Source organism: Mesocricetus auratus, unplaced genomic scaffold, assembly GCF_017639785.1.
Source record: "Mesocricetus auratus isolate SY011 unplaced genomic scaffold, BCM_Maur_2.0 Super-Scaffold_100010, whole genome shotgun sequence".
Lineage (NCBI taxonomy): Eukaryota > Metazoa > Chordata > Mammalia > Rodentia > Cricetidae > Mesocricetus > Mesocricetus auratus.
In genome coordinates, this window is record NW_024429194.1 from 8760319 (window position 1) to 8778591 (window position 18273).

Below are 18273 nucleotides of genomic sequence, written 5' to 3' on the forward strand. Positions count from 1 at the left end.
GGTGTGGCCTCGGTGGAGGAAGTGCGTCACTGGGGGGTGGGTTTTGAGGTTTCAAATGCTCAAGCCGGGTCTAGTGTCTCTCTCTCTATATTGCTCCTGCCTGTTGATCCAGATGTAGAACTGACAGCTCCCTCTCCATCACCATGTCTGCCCGCGTGCCGCCATGTTTCCTGCGGTATTGATAATGGACTAAACCACTGAACTGTAAGGCAGCTCCAATTGAGTGTTTTCCTTTGTAAGAGTTGTGGTAGTCTTGGTATCTCTTCCCTCGGACAACGTTCTGAAGAGCTAATCATGTCTTTCAGTCTATCAGACTATTGAGGCAAAGGACCATACACACAGGCAGACATAGAGAGAGAGAGAGAGAGAGAGAGAGAGAGAGAGAGAGAGAGAGAGAGAGAGAGAGAGAGAGAGAGAGAGAGAGAGAGAGAGAGAGAGAGAGAGAGAGAGAGAGAGAGAGAGAGAGAGAGAGAGAGAGAGAGAGAATTCCCAGGAATCTCATTCTGGAAACAGGGAAAGGCACCAGCCAGAGGGGAAACCCGGAGATATTATACAGCTCTAACAATTTGTCCCTCTACCTTACGGGATAAGACTGAAGCCCTAGGACTGATGGGTCAAGGATGTGGGAAGTCACATGACCCAGAAAGCTTAGATGTACTTATCCTTGGCTATCTAAACTCCGATCTCACTTCAGGACCCCAGAGATGGACTCCGGCAAGTTCACTGGGTTTCTTTGTCTCTTCCCAGCATGGTCACATTCAATAAATCTCTCTTTTTTCTGCTTTCCACTTCTAATTTGGCATATTGAGGACCGGTGGCTGGACCATACTTGGGGTTCAGTAACACTCTCAGCTCTTAGAAACGCCATCTTTAATGTTTGTAATTTTGATCCCACCCCTAGTCTTTTCGGTAGCCATGAAATTACAAGGCTCCGAATTAACCGAGCAGACTATCGGGCAGGCGATAGAGTTAACGTTTACCTCCCCCAAAGCCTGTTGGTTCTCTATAGAGACAAAAAGGAAACCGTCATCCCACACTCTGCCCACAAGTTAGGAAACTGCGGTTAGGAGCTGTTTTCAGATCTCTCACCCTATGAAGGCGTCTACAGCAAGCATCTGAGCCAATATGAGAACACACAAGAAATCAGCTGAAAATCACAAGCAGCGTATTTTCCCCCCATGCATCAAAAGGCTGACTTCTAGGGAAACAACTGCTCCAGTTCTCTGAGATGTTTAGAAGTCAACGCTAGGCAGGGGTAGCCAGTACACCGACAAGATCGCAGCTGCCCTGGGTATCTCCACCAGATCAGGTCCCAGGACTAAGACAGCCTGGAGCACCCCACAGACCCAGGCCAGGCCCCGCCCACGGAGGGGCGGCCCAGCCCTGACCAGCGAGAGCGGAGAGCCGAGACCCTCCAGCGTCCTAGAGCGGCGCAGAGCCGTGCCGCAATGGGCGGGGCGTCCTCCCTTTCCCCGCCTCCACTCGCCCTTTGTCCAGGCGAGCTCATTGCTCGCCCGCCCTTTGCTGGTGGGCAAGGGAGTCTCCACGCCTCGAGAGGGATTATAATGGACGGCACAGCACTGGCCACGCTCGCAGCACTGGAATAGCCGTTCCCCCTCCCGTTTTCCACTGCACACACCAGATTCATTCTGCACTGAGCTGAGCCTGAAGGTCAGGAGAAAGGGACAGGGCTGGCTCCCCGGAGCTGTACCTCCAGGGCCATGAGACACTTGCCTTAATTTTCTAGTCTGCAGTGTTGGTGATGAGTATGTCTCAAAGTTTTGTCAGCATTGAGAAAATGAAGACAGTACCTGTAACTTCTGTGGGGGCCCTGACACTGTTAAGCACTTTAATGGAATCCATCCTTCATACTGGCAGGCCCTGGAGATAAACGCTCACCCCTGCATCAGCAAACTCCGAAGGTCAGGGGTTTCTTTGGTAGAAGATGGAATGCTGGTTGGAGTTTAAAAGAGCAAATGGATGATGATTCCAAACAACTACAAAACACAATATTTAATTACAGCTTTGTGTGCTTAAGACAGGGAGGCCCCAAAGAAAGAGGGTAACGGGGGAAAGGAGGAAAGGGACAGCTTCCCGAAAGTTGTGTATCTGCGACTTGAAGATGCAAGATAGGTCTGAGTTGTATTCCCTGTCTAGGAAATAGCAAGATTGAGAGAACCCAACCTGGAAGGCTCCTGCCTGTGGTGGGGCTCCTGCCTGTGGACAGTGGGAGCTGACGGTCTTTCAGTGTGACCAAGTACTATGTAGGAAGATCAAAACAGATATCTGAAACCCTAAAGAAAGCTACCATCATCTGTAGTCTCTCATTGATTCCAAACTAAAATGTAAACAACCAATTTGCATGGACCATTCCCTGTCACACCAAGATTTCCATATGCAAGTCTACCCTGATGCAGATGCCCCACCTACTGTAGCTAGTCTCCTCTTGGGCTCCTATATTCTTAACTTCAACCTCCAAGCTGTTTAAATCATCACACATCATGAAACAACTTTGCTTTATTTACCACATGGATTCATGGTAGCTTGATTATCTTCGTGTGTGTGTGTGTGTGTGTGTGTGTGTGTGTGTGTGTGTGTCTGTCTATGTGTGGAATGTGTTTATTCTTTAACTACTTCGTGTGTGTGTGTGTGTCTGTGTGTGTGTCTGTGTGTGTGTGTGTGTATGTATGTGTGTGGAATGTGTTTATTCTTTAGCTACTTCCTGCGAGCACAATAAAATAATACTGTTATTATAAACACTTGCAATTTAAGACATGACTGTGAGTTACAAGGATCCTTTTCCTTTTCTTTGATTTGGTATCCATTTATCTCCCCAACCCTACATGGCTGCCAAGCATTTGAGAACCATCTGATGGGGGAAAGATGGAAGCTGAGTCAGGCTCATGCTACCACCTACCTTCCTGACTTAGAGGAGATTTCACTGGCATGTTTGCATTCTTCTTGTTTTTAAAAATTGTTTTTGTCTTTTTGAGGCAGAGTCTCTTGTAGCTCAGGTTGGCCTTGAACTCCAGATGTATCTGCCTCTGCTTCCAAAGTACTGGGCTAACAGATGTGTGCCACCATGCTGTCATATTTCAACCTCAGATTTCCTTTACCCGTGACTGTTCACATCACTGTAATTATATTTTCCCTGTATATTACTTTTCTTCTGCGATACTTATCAGACAGTGGCATTTTCAAACTGTTTATTTCTGACCCCCCCAAAAAAGAGATACAACCATGATGATAGCATAATCACAGTAGTACGGAAGATGTGCCCAGAAAGTTAGTTAGCAGTTTCTTCTTAAAAACATTTTGTTGTTGTTGTTTGGAGGGGTGGAGAGATCGCTCAGGAGATCAGAACACTCACTGCTCTTGTAAAGGACCCAAGTTCAGTTCCCAGCACCCACGGCAGGGGCCTCACAACCACCTGTAACTCCAGCTCCCAGGAGTTCTGATGCCTCTGAACTCTATTGCAACCTGCATTCACATGTACACATGCACACGCAAACATATATATGATTTAAAAACATAAATGTTTCTTCTTGCTTGTTTATGGTTAGGGGGTAGACTACTTACCACATAATAGTCACCCCCCCTCATTGGTCTACACCAACAGACCAGCTCCTCTCTTTGGTCTCACATCCTTTGAACATGTCTATGATTCTGTCTTACACATTGGGTTTCAACAGTTGTTTTGTTCTGCACTTAACAGGTTTCCTTGAGGCTGGAGCCAGAGTGATTGTTTGTCCTTCACACACCCTGGGTCGCTCTCTAGCGATGCTGATCACCCTGTCCTGTCCTCAGCATGGATCCTGTTAGGTTGGTTGAGCCAGAATCCTATTACTCTTGTAATAATGGTATAAATTCAGCCACGAGCACCCTATTGTAACCAAACATCCCTAATTAGGTCCTGCTTTCCAATCCTTTGCATTGGGGATTGCCTCTAACACATGAACTTTGGTAGGGGTTATATTAAAATTGTACCTCCATTAACCTTTTTTTCATATTATGCCATATAAACCTGGGTTTAATTAACTCCGCAACTTTTCTATATTCTTGTGATTACTTCTGTGTCTTACAGCGTACCTATATATCTATGACTTGATTTATCATCTTAATATGTACCCTCGAAGGCTTGGCTGTACACAGAAGAAATTACTTCTTATACCTTCCATCTGCTTGCTCCCTTCCCCTCTCCTCGTCTTCTATGCCGTTATGATTTATAAGTTCCAATCTCTATCATGGAGTCATAATTTTCATGGTTGTTTTAACCATAGTTTCAATTATGTAAATTTGCAGCTTTCCACCAGAGCTATCGGAAATAGCATTGGCTTTCCAGGAATGGAAACACTGAAACAGCATTCATTAAAATCTTAGTGACAATCTTGGAGCAGGTTCATGGCAACACAAAGGTCAACAGTGGTCTACGTTGGGAGTTTCTAAACTCATAGAGGAGGGAAACAATTGTGGTACAGTTCAATAGGATGTGCATCAGAGATAACTACAGTGTGTCCCAGATCGAAGAGTATTCCTGATATTCCTGACCCAGGCATGGAGATGGGGACAGATAGGCTCCCAAGGAGAAGCAGCAATACGGTGTGCCTTGAAGAATGACAAGGTATGTCCGTACAATGAAACATAGAGACATCCCTGCTCTAGACATCAGGGAAGAGGCGAGAGAGAGCATCTGTGATCAGGGATTTGTACTAATGTTGGATGTTCAGAATGAGCCGAGGACTGGGAGTGGGAGGGAACCAAAGTGACGGGGCTATTTGTAAAGCCCTGAAATCCCCCTGTCAATCACGCCGAGCACGTAAACCGGCAATCTTACAAAGGTGAGAGGAGAACTTGTTCCTCTGTCTGCTGCTACTGTCAACAGCACTGCTCCAAGGGCACAGAAACTGTGGAGTGTTTCCACAGGAGCCAGCCCTGGGCACTTATCCAATGGCCAGGAATGACATCATTGGGATCTTTGGATGTGTCTAGGCCTGGGCAGGTAGTAATTGTCATGCTCTGCTTCCTTTGATCCCTAAATCTTCTGTGACATTTCATGGCCATGATATAGACCCAGTCATGCTAGGTGGGATTCTGGAAGGGCTTGTCTGAAGCTGCAGAAAGAGACGCGAAGAGATGACTGACACATCTCTCACAGCCTAGAGTAACGGTAGCAGCATTTTCTGTGGAGAAACCTGCCCACCTGAGCAGGCAGTGGGTTCTGGAGGAAAACATGGCAGCCATAGAGCTTCAGTGGACAGAAATGGAAGCTGAGGTTACAGATACAGAGAACACTGCAGGAAAACGGTGTTAAGGACGTGATTTATGCACAGTAGGCTGTTACCTGAAGGTTAGCAGTTAATGTCACATGTTAGCTAATGTCACTATACGAGCATAATTCATACATGTACATACAGTCTGAGTATGTTTGCATAAACACACATATTTCTTCTCTTCCTGTATAATCCCAAACCTTTACATTAAAAAAATGGGTGTCAAGTCCTTTGTAGATATTAACATATATTTTTAGTTCATGCTGGAGGTGGGTTTTCCCTCTTGAAGAGAGAAGAGATGTCATGGTACGGATGGCTTTGCTTTGGTTTGGTTGAGGGTACCCTTTGTTGAGGACTTTTCTGTGCTTTAAGTGGCTGGGCTGGGTTTCCATTTTGTCTTCTTGGCTTGCTCTATGACTCTAATCACACTATCCTTTGGGTCGAGAAGGGAACACACCTTACTCACCGTTCAGGTTATGGCAGTGTCTAACTTGATCCCTAGATTAACTGCCACCCATCTCCGGGAACATGAAGCACTGTGCTTTGTAGAGTTTTAAGTGGGTCCAAAGTGTTGGTGTCTTCCTGAGGCTCTCATACTAGCTAAATGTTCACCTCTACCCCAACAAACTAAAATCTCCCTGTACCCCAACAAATTACAAGCTCTACTGATACTATCCAAAGTCCATAGAGGTAACATCAGCTCTGCCTGAGAATGACAAGAGGCCTGAGTATTCCCTTTAAACTTGGTGCTAAGTAGATATGAAAGTCGAAAACAATAGATTCCTCAATGGGAGTACCTATTCATTATTGTTATAATTATTTCTAATGATTTCTGTTTTATATGAAATGCTCAAGATTGTAGGGTGAGGACTGACTTTCACACAGAGTGTATCAAAGACAGTACCAGTGGAATGATTCATTTGTACCTAACTGACTTGAAAATTCATCAATATTCCTATTGATGCCAAATTGAAGAATGCCAGTGCTTACATATTAAGCCCTGCCCTCCAATAGATTGAGTTTAATCCGTGACAAAAGATTTCTTTTATAATTCTCTTAAAATATAATTTTAGAGTGTGGAGATGGTTCAGCCATTCAGAGCACTTGCTGTACTTCCAGGCACCCCAAGTTTAATTTTCCGAACCCACAATCTTTAACTCCAGTTCCAGATCTGAACCCTCTTCTAGCGTTCTCAGGAACTATATACACAGGGTACACACACATACATGCAGGCAAAAACCCCATACACATAAAATAAAAATTTAAATAAATTTTTTACACAATTTTTTTTTTGGTATTTACGAGACAGGGTTTCTCTGTATTGTTTTGGAGGTTTTTACACAATTTTAAATCTGCCTTTACATACTTTCGAGCCACTGTCTGCATTTTTGTAAATTATGTGCAAAGCAGAAAATATTATAAGTCATTTTAGTTGGATTTCAAAAACAATTTATAGCTGTCACAATTTTAGCTCAATTTGAATAAAATTCTAATTTGAGATTAAAACTGAGACATTTAGTTAAACATACCATATAATTTAGATTTTTCACAAATGTATTGTCTTAGTTAGGGTTACTACTGCTGCAATAAAACACCACTACCAAAAGCAGCTTGGGGAGGAAAGGGTTTTTTTTTTTTCACCCATAGTTCCATACGATAGTTCATTATCAAAAGCAGTGAGGACAAGAACTTAAATCCAGCAGGAACTGGGAGACAGGAGCTGACACAGAGGCCATGGTGCGGTGCTACTCACTGGCCTGATCCTCATTGCATGCTCAGTCTGCTTTCTTATGGAACCCAGGACCACCAGCCCAGCGATGGCCCCACCCACCATGGGCTGGGCCCTCCCCCATCAATCACTATTTAAGAAAATGATCTATAGGCTTGCCTATAGTCCAATCTTATGAGGGCATTTTCTCAGTTGGGGTTCCCACCTCTCAGATGACTCTAGCCTGTGTCAAGCTGACACAAAATTAGCCTGCACATTTATCTTGAACTTCTTATAATTATCTTCATTCAGAGGCAGTTTAGCAAATGGTGTAACTTTGGCTGTGAGAAAATGGCTTGTATGTGTGATTTTCTTCTAGCCTCACCTAATTTCCAGTTACCTCATGCTGTTCAGAAGACACGGTCTAGAGATAACTGGCAATTTACGGCTGCATGCTTGAAAAGCACAGACTTTTAGTGCTCAAAGACCTATCAAATAGAGCCAGGCATTGGTGGCACATAACTTTAATCGCAGCACTCGGGAAGCAGAGGCAGGAGGATCTCTGTGAGTTCGAATCCAGCCTGGTTTACAGAGCAAGTTCCAGGACAGCCTCCAATGCTACACAGAGTAACCCTGTCTGGGGTTGGGGGGAACCTATCAATAGACCTTGCACATTAAGAAACTGAGTTTTGGAATGAGTGACTTATTTTGGAGTACATGGCTCTTGGTGCCTAGATCATAAAGTTTCCTCGGATAACACATCAAGGCATTGTGCCAAAATGCTGCAGATGACTGAGGGAAGCCATGCTGTCATGTAAGGCAGTAGTCAGAAGGAAGCAGCAGGGACTCAAGTTCACGAGGCTCTACGGCCATGGGGCAGCCTTCCCTCCAGGTAGTTCAGGAAAGGAAGGTGTGGGGAGATACAAATGTTATGTGAACAGCACATATACATATGTATGTATTTAAATTCATTACAATTGTTAGTATTATCTGGGGGGCGGGGTTGAGACAGGACCTCACAGTGTAGCAGTGTAGCCCTGGCTGACTTAAAACTTGCTATGTTGGTCAGCCTGGCCTGAAACTCAAGAGATCTGCCTGCATCTGCCTCAGTGCCCTGCAGCGAGTAGCATATGTTTCATATGCAAATAGAAATCAGAGCAGCGCTGGAAAACAGTAAATGGCAGTAAAATGTAAACATTATGACTATGACTATATGTCCATATCAGGAGAGTCTTTGTGGGGTGTTGAGGGTTAAAACCAGCCCTAATGCATTGTGAACATTTGTCATCCCACCAAGATATGTGTTCCAACCCTAGTGCATCTTAATGCAAGCATTTACAATTACATGCACGCATGCGTGCATGTAGTGTACATGTGAGTATAGATGCCGTAGAGGTGTTGGATCTCTGTGGAACTACAGTTACAGGTAGGAGCAAGCCTCCCTACATGAACGGTGAAAACTAATCCATGTCCTCTGCAAGAGAAAGATGTAACCTTAACGAATGGGCCATTTCTCCAGCCGCATTTTCATAAGAATTAACTTTCAAGTTTTCTTTTAAAAATGTCATTTCCTCTAAATAGTCTACCTTCGTCAGAAAGAAATAGTGATAGGCCAGGCATGGTGGCATATGCCTTTAATCTCAGGAAGCAGGGACAGAAGGATCTCTATGAGTTCAAAGACAGCCAGATCTACATAGTGGTTCAGGCTATCCAGGGCTACATATGATACACTGTCCCCCCCCCCAAAAAAAAAAGAAAAAGAAAAGAAAGAAAGAAGAAAGAAAAGAGAAAAAGAAAGAAGGAAAAATACTTACAGTACAAAAACAAAACAGAGTACACGGTATCTCACTTTTCATTTATTTGTGGAAATCTCTAATTGGGTTAAGAAATGAAGTATGAGCAATTTTCATCACCGGAAAACTTTTAATTACACTTAAAACAGCACACACTCATTCTATGTGTTGCCAAGGACATAAAACATCCAAATTCTCCCTGTCTGTCATCTTGTTTTTATCTTAGGCTTCTAACTCTTACAAAGTCCTCTCTGGCGTCAATTGAATCAGATGTTTCCTGTAAGTGCTGTATTGTACCATGCCGTGGCAAATGAGCAAGGAGAGCTGTCGTTCATACTGTCACGTTGTCTGTTTCTGTAGGGCATTTTGTTAAAGCGACACAAAAGCAGTTAGTGTATCTCTGCGTTTTTAAACTTCTAACCCAGTTTCCAAAGCTGAAGCCATGTGATGTAAGACATATTGGTTCTATACTTAGCAATCTTCTGTGACTTCTCATTCATTCCGATCCTGGAGTGTTAATCTGTAATTATTATCATTCCTATTACTAATGTTAGTGTGTCATAAATACAACTTGCATCCTGTTGTTCTTATTAGAAGACTGTGACACGAACATGGCTTTTTTTTTTCTCTAGGTCTATTATTACAGCTTTTGCAGCCCTACTTTTCATATTTATTTTCCCCCAACTGTTTGTATAACATTTTTGTGCCCTATGATTTAATAATTGCTGAAAAGACGTTAGGAAAGATTTTTGTTTAAGGTATAAAATGTATGAGTCAAAGGAAGTTAAAAATTCAATGAAAAAAGGGGGATTTGGCAGCTAACCTGAGCCCCTTTCTTTGGGGGGGGGGTTCTGGGTCTTTCTTACAGGACAGTGCCTAGGTGTGAGGGAGGTTGACCTTGGTTCTCCTTTCTCTTGGCTCATCTAGGACAGGGAGGAAAGTAGTTCTCAGTCTCCCAATCCCCCACTGTGAACATTTCAGTTACTGCCTTCCCAGATGCTCCCTGGTTCCTGTGATAGCAATGATTTCTCTTTTGAGAGTTGAGTTTCAAGGTGAAAGCGGATTGCTCCCCCAACCTCCCTGCAAGCGCTCTGTTAAAATGGCACCTGCCTGTCCTTAAGTATCAGGTGGGAGAGCTATTAGGAAGAACAGCCAGGAGGATGGCAGCTTAAATATCTTTCCCTCTGTTTGCTGGGACAAGGTGACCTGGAAGACAGTTGCTGTATTAATGTTAATGAGGATACACACGGCCCTCGGCAAGACTCAGAGAGGAGAGCCCAGATCCCAGTGAGTGGCTGGAAGCGTGCCAGGCTCTGTGTGTGGAATACAAGCTGCCCTGTCCCCAGAGGCTGGCTGTCCAGCTCTTCCATGCGATGAGGAGGATGGAACGCCTCAGAGGGGGCATTTCTCACAATGAGAAGTCAGGCTTTATGCGGCAGGAAGTCTGTCAGAAAATGGAACTTGAGCTTTTTTAGCAATTAATATTATCCATCATCAACCTTTTACTGCAAAACCTTCCCCCCACCATCTTGGTTTCTTCCCTCCTTCATTCCTTAAACTCTGGAGGTCACCCAGCCAGATAAAGCCTCTGAAAAGTCACCTTTATCACTTACTGAGGCTACAGCCTAAGAGGACACTTTTCTTCAAGCACTAACTGAATGGTAACATGTAGGCAGAGCATGGAACAAATGAACAGAACTGGAATCAGGGGGCCCTGAGGTAAAGCTCTTGTTCTTCCTTACAAACTATCCCTGCCATCTTGGGAAAGCATCTTTAAGCTTACCTGCGAAAGAAATCCAGGTAACAAAACCTATCTTGGTTGGGCATGGAAGCATACTCTTTAGTCCTGTCATCCAGGAGGTAGAGGGTTCATCTACAGGAGTTCCAAGCCAGTGTCAAAAAACAAAACACATACACAGAGAGACATATACAGACACACACACACACGCACGCACGCACGCACGCACGCACCACAAAACAAGCAGACAATTCTAATAAAATCTATCTCATAAAATCATTGTAGGAACGGAGATAAATATATAACCCACCCAGCATAGAGCAAGGCACATCATTTATGTTCGAAAATGTTATGGTTAACAATTGCTTAGAAGGCAAGACTTTTAGGTCCTAGGATCACCAAAATAAAATAAAATGAAATCCCACTTAGAATTTTCTCTGAGACCACCCCTTAAATGAGCCTTAATGTCCAATACTCAGACTTGTACTCTTTATTCTATATATTTTTTTAAAAGTTATAATTTCTTGTCCAAAAGAACGGGTGAAGATAAGAACTCAGGGGGAAAGAGCATCAAACCACTTTGAGACAAGCAGCAAGGCTCAGTTTAGGGAAACTCAGCCTGCACCAGTCTTTGTGGCCAATCGGCTGCTGTGACCTCCTATTGGCCGAACACAATCAGGAAGTAGGAGCCACAGACAACCTTCTAGAGCAGAGGGAACATGGCAAGCAGATGTGGAAAGGCGTGAGCGGTTTCTGACACATACGTGCATCCTAACAGTCCAGGCTGCCAGCAAGGCGCCAAAGGCCGTGCAGCTTTAACAACACATTTAATTTCCATATTCTAAAGGCTGGGAAGTCCACAGTCAGGGTATAGACACAGTGGGTATCTAGCAATAGGCCTCTGGCTGGTTTAGAAGGCTTGTCTTCTTGTACCCTTTCAGTGCCAGAAACGTAATCCTTACGGGATCTCTGATTGTAAGGGCACTAGTCCCAGAGGCTGGGGAGGGGTGTATCAGCAGTTGAGAGCACTTAGGGCTCTTCCAGGAGACCCAGATTCAACTCCCAGCACCCACATAGCAGCTGACAACTGTTCTAGCTTTAGTCCTAGGAGACCAGAGTCCCTCTTTTAACCTCCACAGCAAACCAAATCCAAATAAGATTATAAATTAAGGGAAGAAAAGTTCCATGTATGAAAGTTCCACCTTCATGACCAAATTACCTTCCAAAATTTCTGCTTCCAAGGACCATCATAGTAAGGGTTAGTCTTTAAAATAGGAAGCGCAGAGGGAGAGACTACAGATACAGTCCACAGCCATGTATAAGACCATCATGGAACAAAAACTGCTAGTTTATGAGTAAGTTGACTCTACAATCTTACAAGGACAATGTCCTACAAATTAAAAATGTAGTACATTTTAAAAAATACTAAGAGTATTTCATAAAACTCTATATAAGCTGATTCTAAAACTTATATGAGTATCAAAACAAATGAACAATCCCAGTTCCATTTTGAAGAGCAAAGCATGAAATATATAAGGCTTATTATAGACACATATTAATTGGGATATCACTATAGGGACAAAACAGGAAGTCCGGAGATATCTCATATATAATCGAGGTCACATTATTGATCAATGAATTAGTTAAAGATGGACTTTAATAAATGATGCATAAAAAACATGTTCTCCACATGGAGAAAATGTATTGACTCTTTGCCTCATAGAATACAAAAATCAATTTCATGTGAGATAAAGACCTCAATATGATAGAAAATAAAAATGTTTTGAAATAAATGCAACACTATCTTTTTAGGTATAAGGGTAAAACTTTTAGCAATGTGAAAAAGATATTGTATTGTAAAAGTTTACATGTTAATAGAGCCTAAAGTGCTATTGGGAGATCGGGCCTTACAGGATATCATCAGAAGAGGTGTCTTTGAGGGGACTATGGGACTCTGAGCTCTCTCTGGTCCTTTGCTCTGATTAAAGTGACCCAAAGAATGAATAATAATAAAGATGATAAGGGTTGGTGGCAAACATCTTTACTTGCTGAGTCATCGTGCTGTGATGAGTCACCAGATAATCATGTTCCCTCTATTTCTCTTTAAATTATTTAGACATATTTAATATTTTATCTGTATATTTCATAATGAAATCATATAACTTTTATTAAAATTGAATTATATATGATATAGCATTAACTCACATACATACACTCTGTTTTTGAAATTAAAACAAAAAATCAGAAGAGGAAGCAAACACATTTAATTTACACCTACAATATCTGTATATTATCCATAGAAGAAAATATCAGCAAATTCAGTTACATTAAAATTAAAATAGGGCTGGCAGGATGACTCCTCAGCAAGATGTTTGCCTCCAACCCTCATCATCTGAGTTCTAACGCTGGAACCCACATAGGAGGAGGAGAGAACCCACTTCTGACAACACACACACACACACACACACACACAGATCCAACCCCTCTGTGGGTATCCATACTCACAGGTACACACACAGACACACAGATCCAACACCTCTGACCTCTGTGGGCATCTGTACTCACATGTACACACACACACACACACACACACACACACACACAGATCCACCTCCTCTGGCCTTTGAGGGTGTCTATACCCATATGTACATATATACAGAGACGCATATACACATAACTAAAAATAAAATAAATCTTCACAAAAAAACCACTGGTTGATAAAATTTGCTTGTAAAGTTATTTAATTTAGTTAAATTGTTACAAGGTCTGATCTAAGTGAACCTCAGTAATAATTTCCCCTTAAAAGTCAGTGGGTTTACCGGGAGGTGGTGGTATATGCCTTTAGTCCCAGCACTCAGGAGGCAGAGACAAGCTGATCTCCGTGTGTTCGAGGCCAGCCTGATCGACAAAGCTATACAGAGAAACCCTGTCTTGAAAACTACACACACACAAAAAGTCAATGGGTTCAACTAAAATGTTAGTCTCTTGACAATAGAATTTTGATTCACAATAATAGATGCCCAAACAATTAGCATAAAATGGAGAGGAAAAGGGGCTCATACTTTATAGTATTCGGATCGACTGCATCTGACCCGATTGGAAAGCTTGGTAAGGCAAAGCTGAAATAGACCACTAGCCCATGATGGACTAGAATAATATATCTAATTTGTTTAGTGGGTCATTAGCCACCTGAAAATAAAAGCATATCAGATACATAGTGCCCCAAGGAAAACAAATGACTACATTATTCCAAGCTCAATACACAAAAATACTCCCATTCATACATTTATGTTCCCTTTTGCAGACGTTGGAGCCTTTAGCATCTCATAAATCCTAACTGGTCACATGCCAAAAGAAAAGGTTAATGGTAAGCTTAATATGCTCCCCCCTTTCTGTCTAATGAATCTTCACACACGGAGGAGGTCAGAGGAGGAGAACAGAAACAAATACTTTGGACTTCAGCTTCAACATGTGAAGAACTCAAACAATGGCCCTTGGACATGGTAGACACAGAGGCCTTGAGAGGAAAAGTGAAAATTGGCCTTCAGCTTGGTTCTTGATAGATCCTGTCAGGTTCTGCGGTGTATACTGAACACATGTGCGTCAGAGAGCATTGCTGCTTTCAAATAGCTCACAGCCTGAGGTAAAGAATTCCTCCCTTTGGATCTGCTGCCTCTGTATTTCTAGAAGACGTCTCCGGCACAGCTGATGTCAAAGCAGTCCCCTGCTTCTGTCTTGCCAAGAAAGTCTGCTTTTTTTTTTCTTAAGACAAAGACTACTTCTAAGTACTGTAAGATTTTGTCAATATATAGTAATAAACATAAATACAATAAACATAGAAAAACCTTTCGTACAACAAGCTAATTTCAAATTATAAATTTGAAAGATATAATGTGTCTTCATGGATGATCCATAAGTCAACAAATTGTTTTGCTGTCAAAGCTAGCAGCACTGACTGACTCAGTGGATAAAGGTGCCTGGGCCACAGGAGTGGCAACCTGAGTTTAACCCTGACACCATGGAGAAGTAGGAGAGAATCAACTCCTCAAAGTTATTCCCTGATCTTCACAAACATGCCATGGTGTGGGCATCTACACATTGTGTACACACACACACACACACACACACACACTACAAAACTACCAGCACTATGGGTAGGTTCACTAGTCCTGAAAATCATATTCTCAATCAAGCTATGCTACTGTAGAAACAGCAATCTATTGTTCATATCCTTACCAGCTACATTTAAAAGATTATGATATCGCTTCCCAACTCTTCAATATGCTGTGCATTTTGATTACTCTTCCGACAAGTACAGTATGGGCCAACCCTTACCCATAGGTCGTTTAGATCTTAGGCACTGGGACCAGAGTAACTAACTACATTTGAAAGGGCCTGCTTCTTAAGAACTATACGTCCCACTGTTTCTCATCTGTGATGCAATAAAATTGACTGAGGGGTTATTTGAGGACCAAAAGAATAGCACTACATTTTCACATGGGCTAAGGAGGACAGTTGGCATTCACCTTTTAAGGGCTCTGGCATTGGGCTGTGACATAACCAGTGGCATTCTGCCACTCTTGACCCAGGTGTTGCTGCCTGGGCACATTAGCCTAGTTGTCTTGTCGGCTGAATCATCTGCAATGTGATGCTACATAATTTGAATTGCATTTCCATTTATAATCCCTTTAAAAGTCCGCTGTGATTCAGCCTGGAAACAGAAGTCCCATGGGTACCAGGACTCAGAAGGACAGCAGGAGAGCTTCATTGTAACCATTGACGGAAACTGAATCCATGTGCTGCAGAGAAGGCTCGGCCTTTAACAGCCCTTGCTGCTCTTATAGAAAACCAAGTGTGGGTCCCAGCCCCCACGCCAGACAGCTGCTTACCACCTGTAATGGCGCTTCCCAGAGATCTGGCTCGATCTTAAGGTCTTGAAGGGCACCTGCACTCATGTGCGCGCACACACCCACACACATAATTAAAAATTATCGGGTAAACCTCCACCAGTGTTAGAGATAGAGAAAATGTGGCACATTTACACAATGTGTACGATTCAGCGGAAAAAACAACAACAATGGAATCTTGAAATTTGCAGGCAAATGGATGGCACTAGAAGAAATCATTCTGAGTGAGGTAACCCAGTCACAAAATGAGAACACATGGTATATACTCACTCATTTATGAATTTTAGACATGAATCATGGGAGTGCCAGCCTACAATCCCACTGCCAGAGAGTCTGGGAAACAGAACCTTCATCCAGCAACGGATGGAAGCAGAGGCAGACTCCCACAGCTAAACACTGAACTGAACTCCTGGAATCCAGTGACAGAAAGGGAGAACTGATGAACAAAGGGATTAAGACTGGGCTGGTTTAACCCACAGGAACAGCTGACCTGAACAAGGGGGAGCTCTTGGACCCCAGACTGATAGCTGGGATTCCAGCATGGGACTGATCAAGACCCCCTGAATATGGGTGTCAGTGAGGAGACCTAGGGAACCTATGGGGCCTTGAGTAGTATTTATCCCTGGTGTACAAATGGACTTTGGCTGCCCATCCCACAATGAGGGATGCTCTCTCAGCCTGAACTCTTGTGGGAGGGCCTAGGCCCTGCCCTGAATGAAATGACAGACTCTGGAGATCCACCATGGAGGGCCTCACCCTCCCTGGGGATCGGAGTGGAGATTGGGTCGGGGACTGGGGGGCCTGAAGGGGAGAATGGGGAGGAGGGGAGGGAGAGGGAGCTGGGATTGACATGTGAAACAAGCTTGTTTCTAACTTAAATAAAAAAAGGAAGAAAGAAACAACAACGAACAATTAATGTGTAAACCCCCACCAGTTTGCTCCTGCAGAGAAGACTGTGGTTGCATATACTCATGTAGAACCATCCAGAGAGGACACGGATCACACTGAATGACTGAGAATGTCTGCCATTCACCAGCCAGAGCTAAGGAACCGGAAAGGCCTTGGAAGAGTGAAAGACATTCCTAAGTAGTGACAGGCTGGTGTGACCAAGTCATGCTTTCTGAAGAGCCATCATTAAGATGTCAATCATCACCAAGGTATCATAAATTTCCTGTTGATGTTAGGCAGAAGTTGCACAACTTCCAGAGACACGTGACTCAGTCAGAAAACAAAACAAAACAAAAGCAGCACAGAGTATTCCTGGCTCATGTAACACTTGGTCGGCAGGTTTTGTGGTTTTACATTTTCCTTTATGCTATGCAATATCATGCCTTAGAGTTAATAGCACCTTCATTCCAATGAAAGGTGATTCAGATAATTTCTAAGACTGCCAGGTGTATCATAACTCAGAAGTAAAAAAGGTTTTAATGCTGGGCATGGTGGTACACATATTTAATCTCAACACTCAGGAAGCAGAGGCAGGTTGACCTCTGGGTCCCAGGTCAGCCAAGGCTACAGTTAAAATGTATAAAAAGATACATGATAAGGTAATGTTTTATTTAATTTATTACTATGATGTGTGTGTGTAAGTCCGAGGACAATTTTGGGGAGGCTCTCACTTCCTGTGGCTGCTGGGATTCGAACTTAGGATGTTATGCTTGCACAGTGAGCACTTTTATCTGCTGAGCCATCTCATCAACCAAGTTCAATTATGCATTCGAATTATTACACAAGTCTGTTATCTTCTATAGTTAAAATGTTTTTAATTGGAAAGCATATATTTCTCCCCAAACAAAAAAGAAAGCAGGTAGTTCATGAAAATGATTTTAAAAATGGTTTAAGAGGAGCATGCATAAAGCATAAGTGTCTCTCTTAGACCCCACTTGGGTTTTCTAGAAATAAATATAGATTTTTTTACATAACCCTCTATGATTTCTCTGTACATAATCACACATGTTATCACATGCACTTTATTCTTTCCTACTTTCAAGTATGACTCCAGGGCTATAAGCTTGAGTGTTGTTCTAAAGCCCATATAGCTCTTAATTATTCTTGACATCCACATAGAATTCAATGCAAGAAAAAGACACTACCAGGCATTAGACAGAAAGGAATAAAAATAAGCAATCAGGTACTCACAAAAATGACTGGATGGATTGAAGGGACAGAAGACAAGGGTCTGCCTGGCGGTGTGGGTTGGCGAGGACAAACACTGTGACAGAGGTTGCCTGTGCTGTTCCCACAGGTGCCTGGCTTCTGCTGGAGCTGGTGACCAGACACTGACACTGAATGCTGCTCCTAGGCTACCAGGAAGCTGATAACTTGGCGGTGGAATGCTGAGTCCAGCTACCAGAAGCAGTGAGCCAACAGCTCCCTATGAAGGAACTTCCAGCGGCTCCAGCACACCCACACATACACGCACACTACTCACTGCTGCAACCAAGCTCTCGTCCAGAACCCTAGCTGCAAGAGAGTCCAGAAAGGCAGAGATGGGTGCTGAGTGGGTCATTCACCATAAACAGGAACTACTTCCCATCACCAACCACTTGTGAATTTCATTAACTGGTTCTCAGTTGCAGGGTATGGTGTGTATGATATGAGGGCCTATTGCAGAATTTTATTATTCCAATGTGCCCTTCTAAATATGTCCTTCAGTGTCAGTGAGAGAACAACACTTCCTAGGAACTGATGTTATAAATTGGCTGTAAAGATCTTTACATAAGTGACAAAACAAAACTCATCCCACCCTGGGCGAGACACAAAATGGCACTCACAGTGCAAACGTGTCCCAGAGGATATATTTAAAAGTTGTTAAAATGTTAATCGTGAACATTTTCACCATATGGAAGTGCCCCGC

General features: G+C 43.0%; 1 protein-coding gene across 1 annotated transcript in view; it reads right to left on the reverse strand.

Annotated features, from left to right (window-relative positions):
• Fer (FER tyrosine kinase) overlaps positions 1-17572 on the reverse strand; it is a 295423-nt gene extending 277851 nt beyond the window's left edge. The window contains exon 1 of the mRNA XM_040752941.1: positions 17556-17572. The gene's annotated coding sequence lies outside the window, so the exon portion shown is untranslated. The remainder of the gene's footprint in view (positions 1-17555) is intronic.
• Positions 17573-18273: the final 701 nt, after the last annotated feature.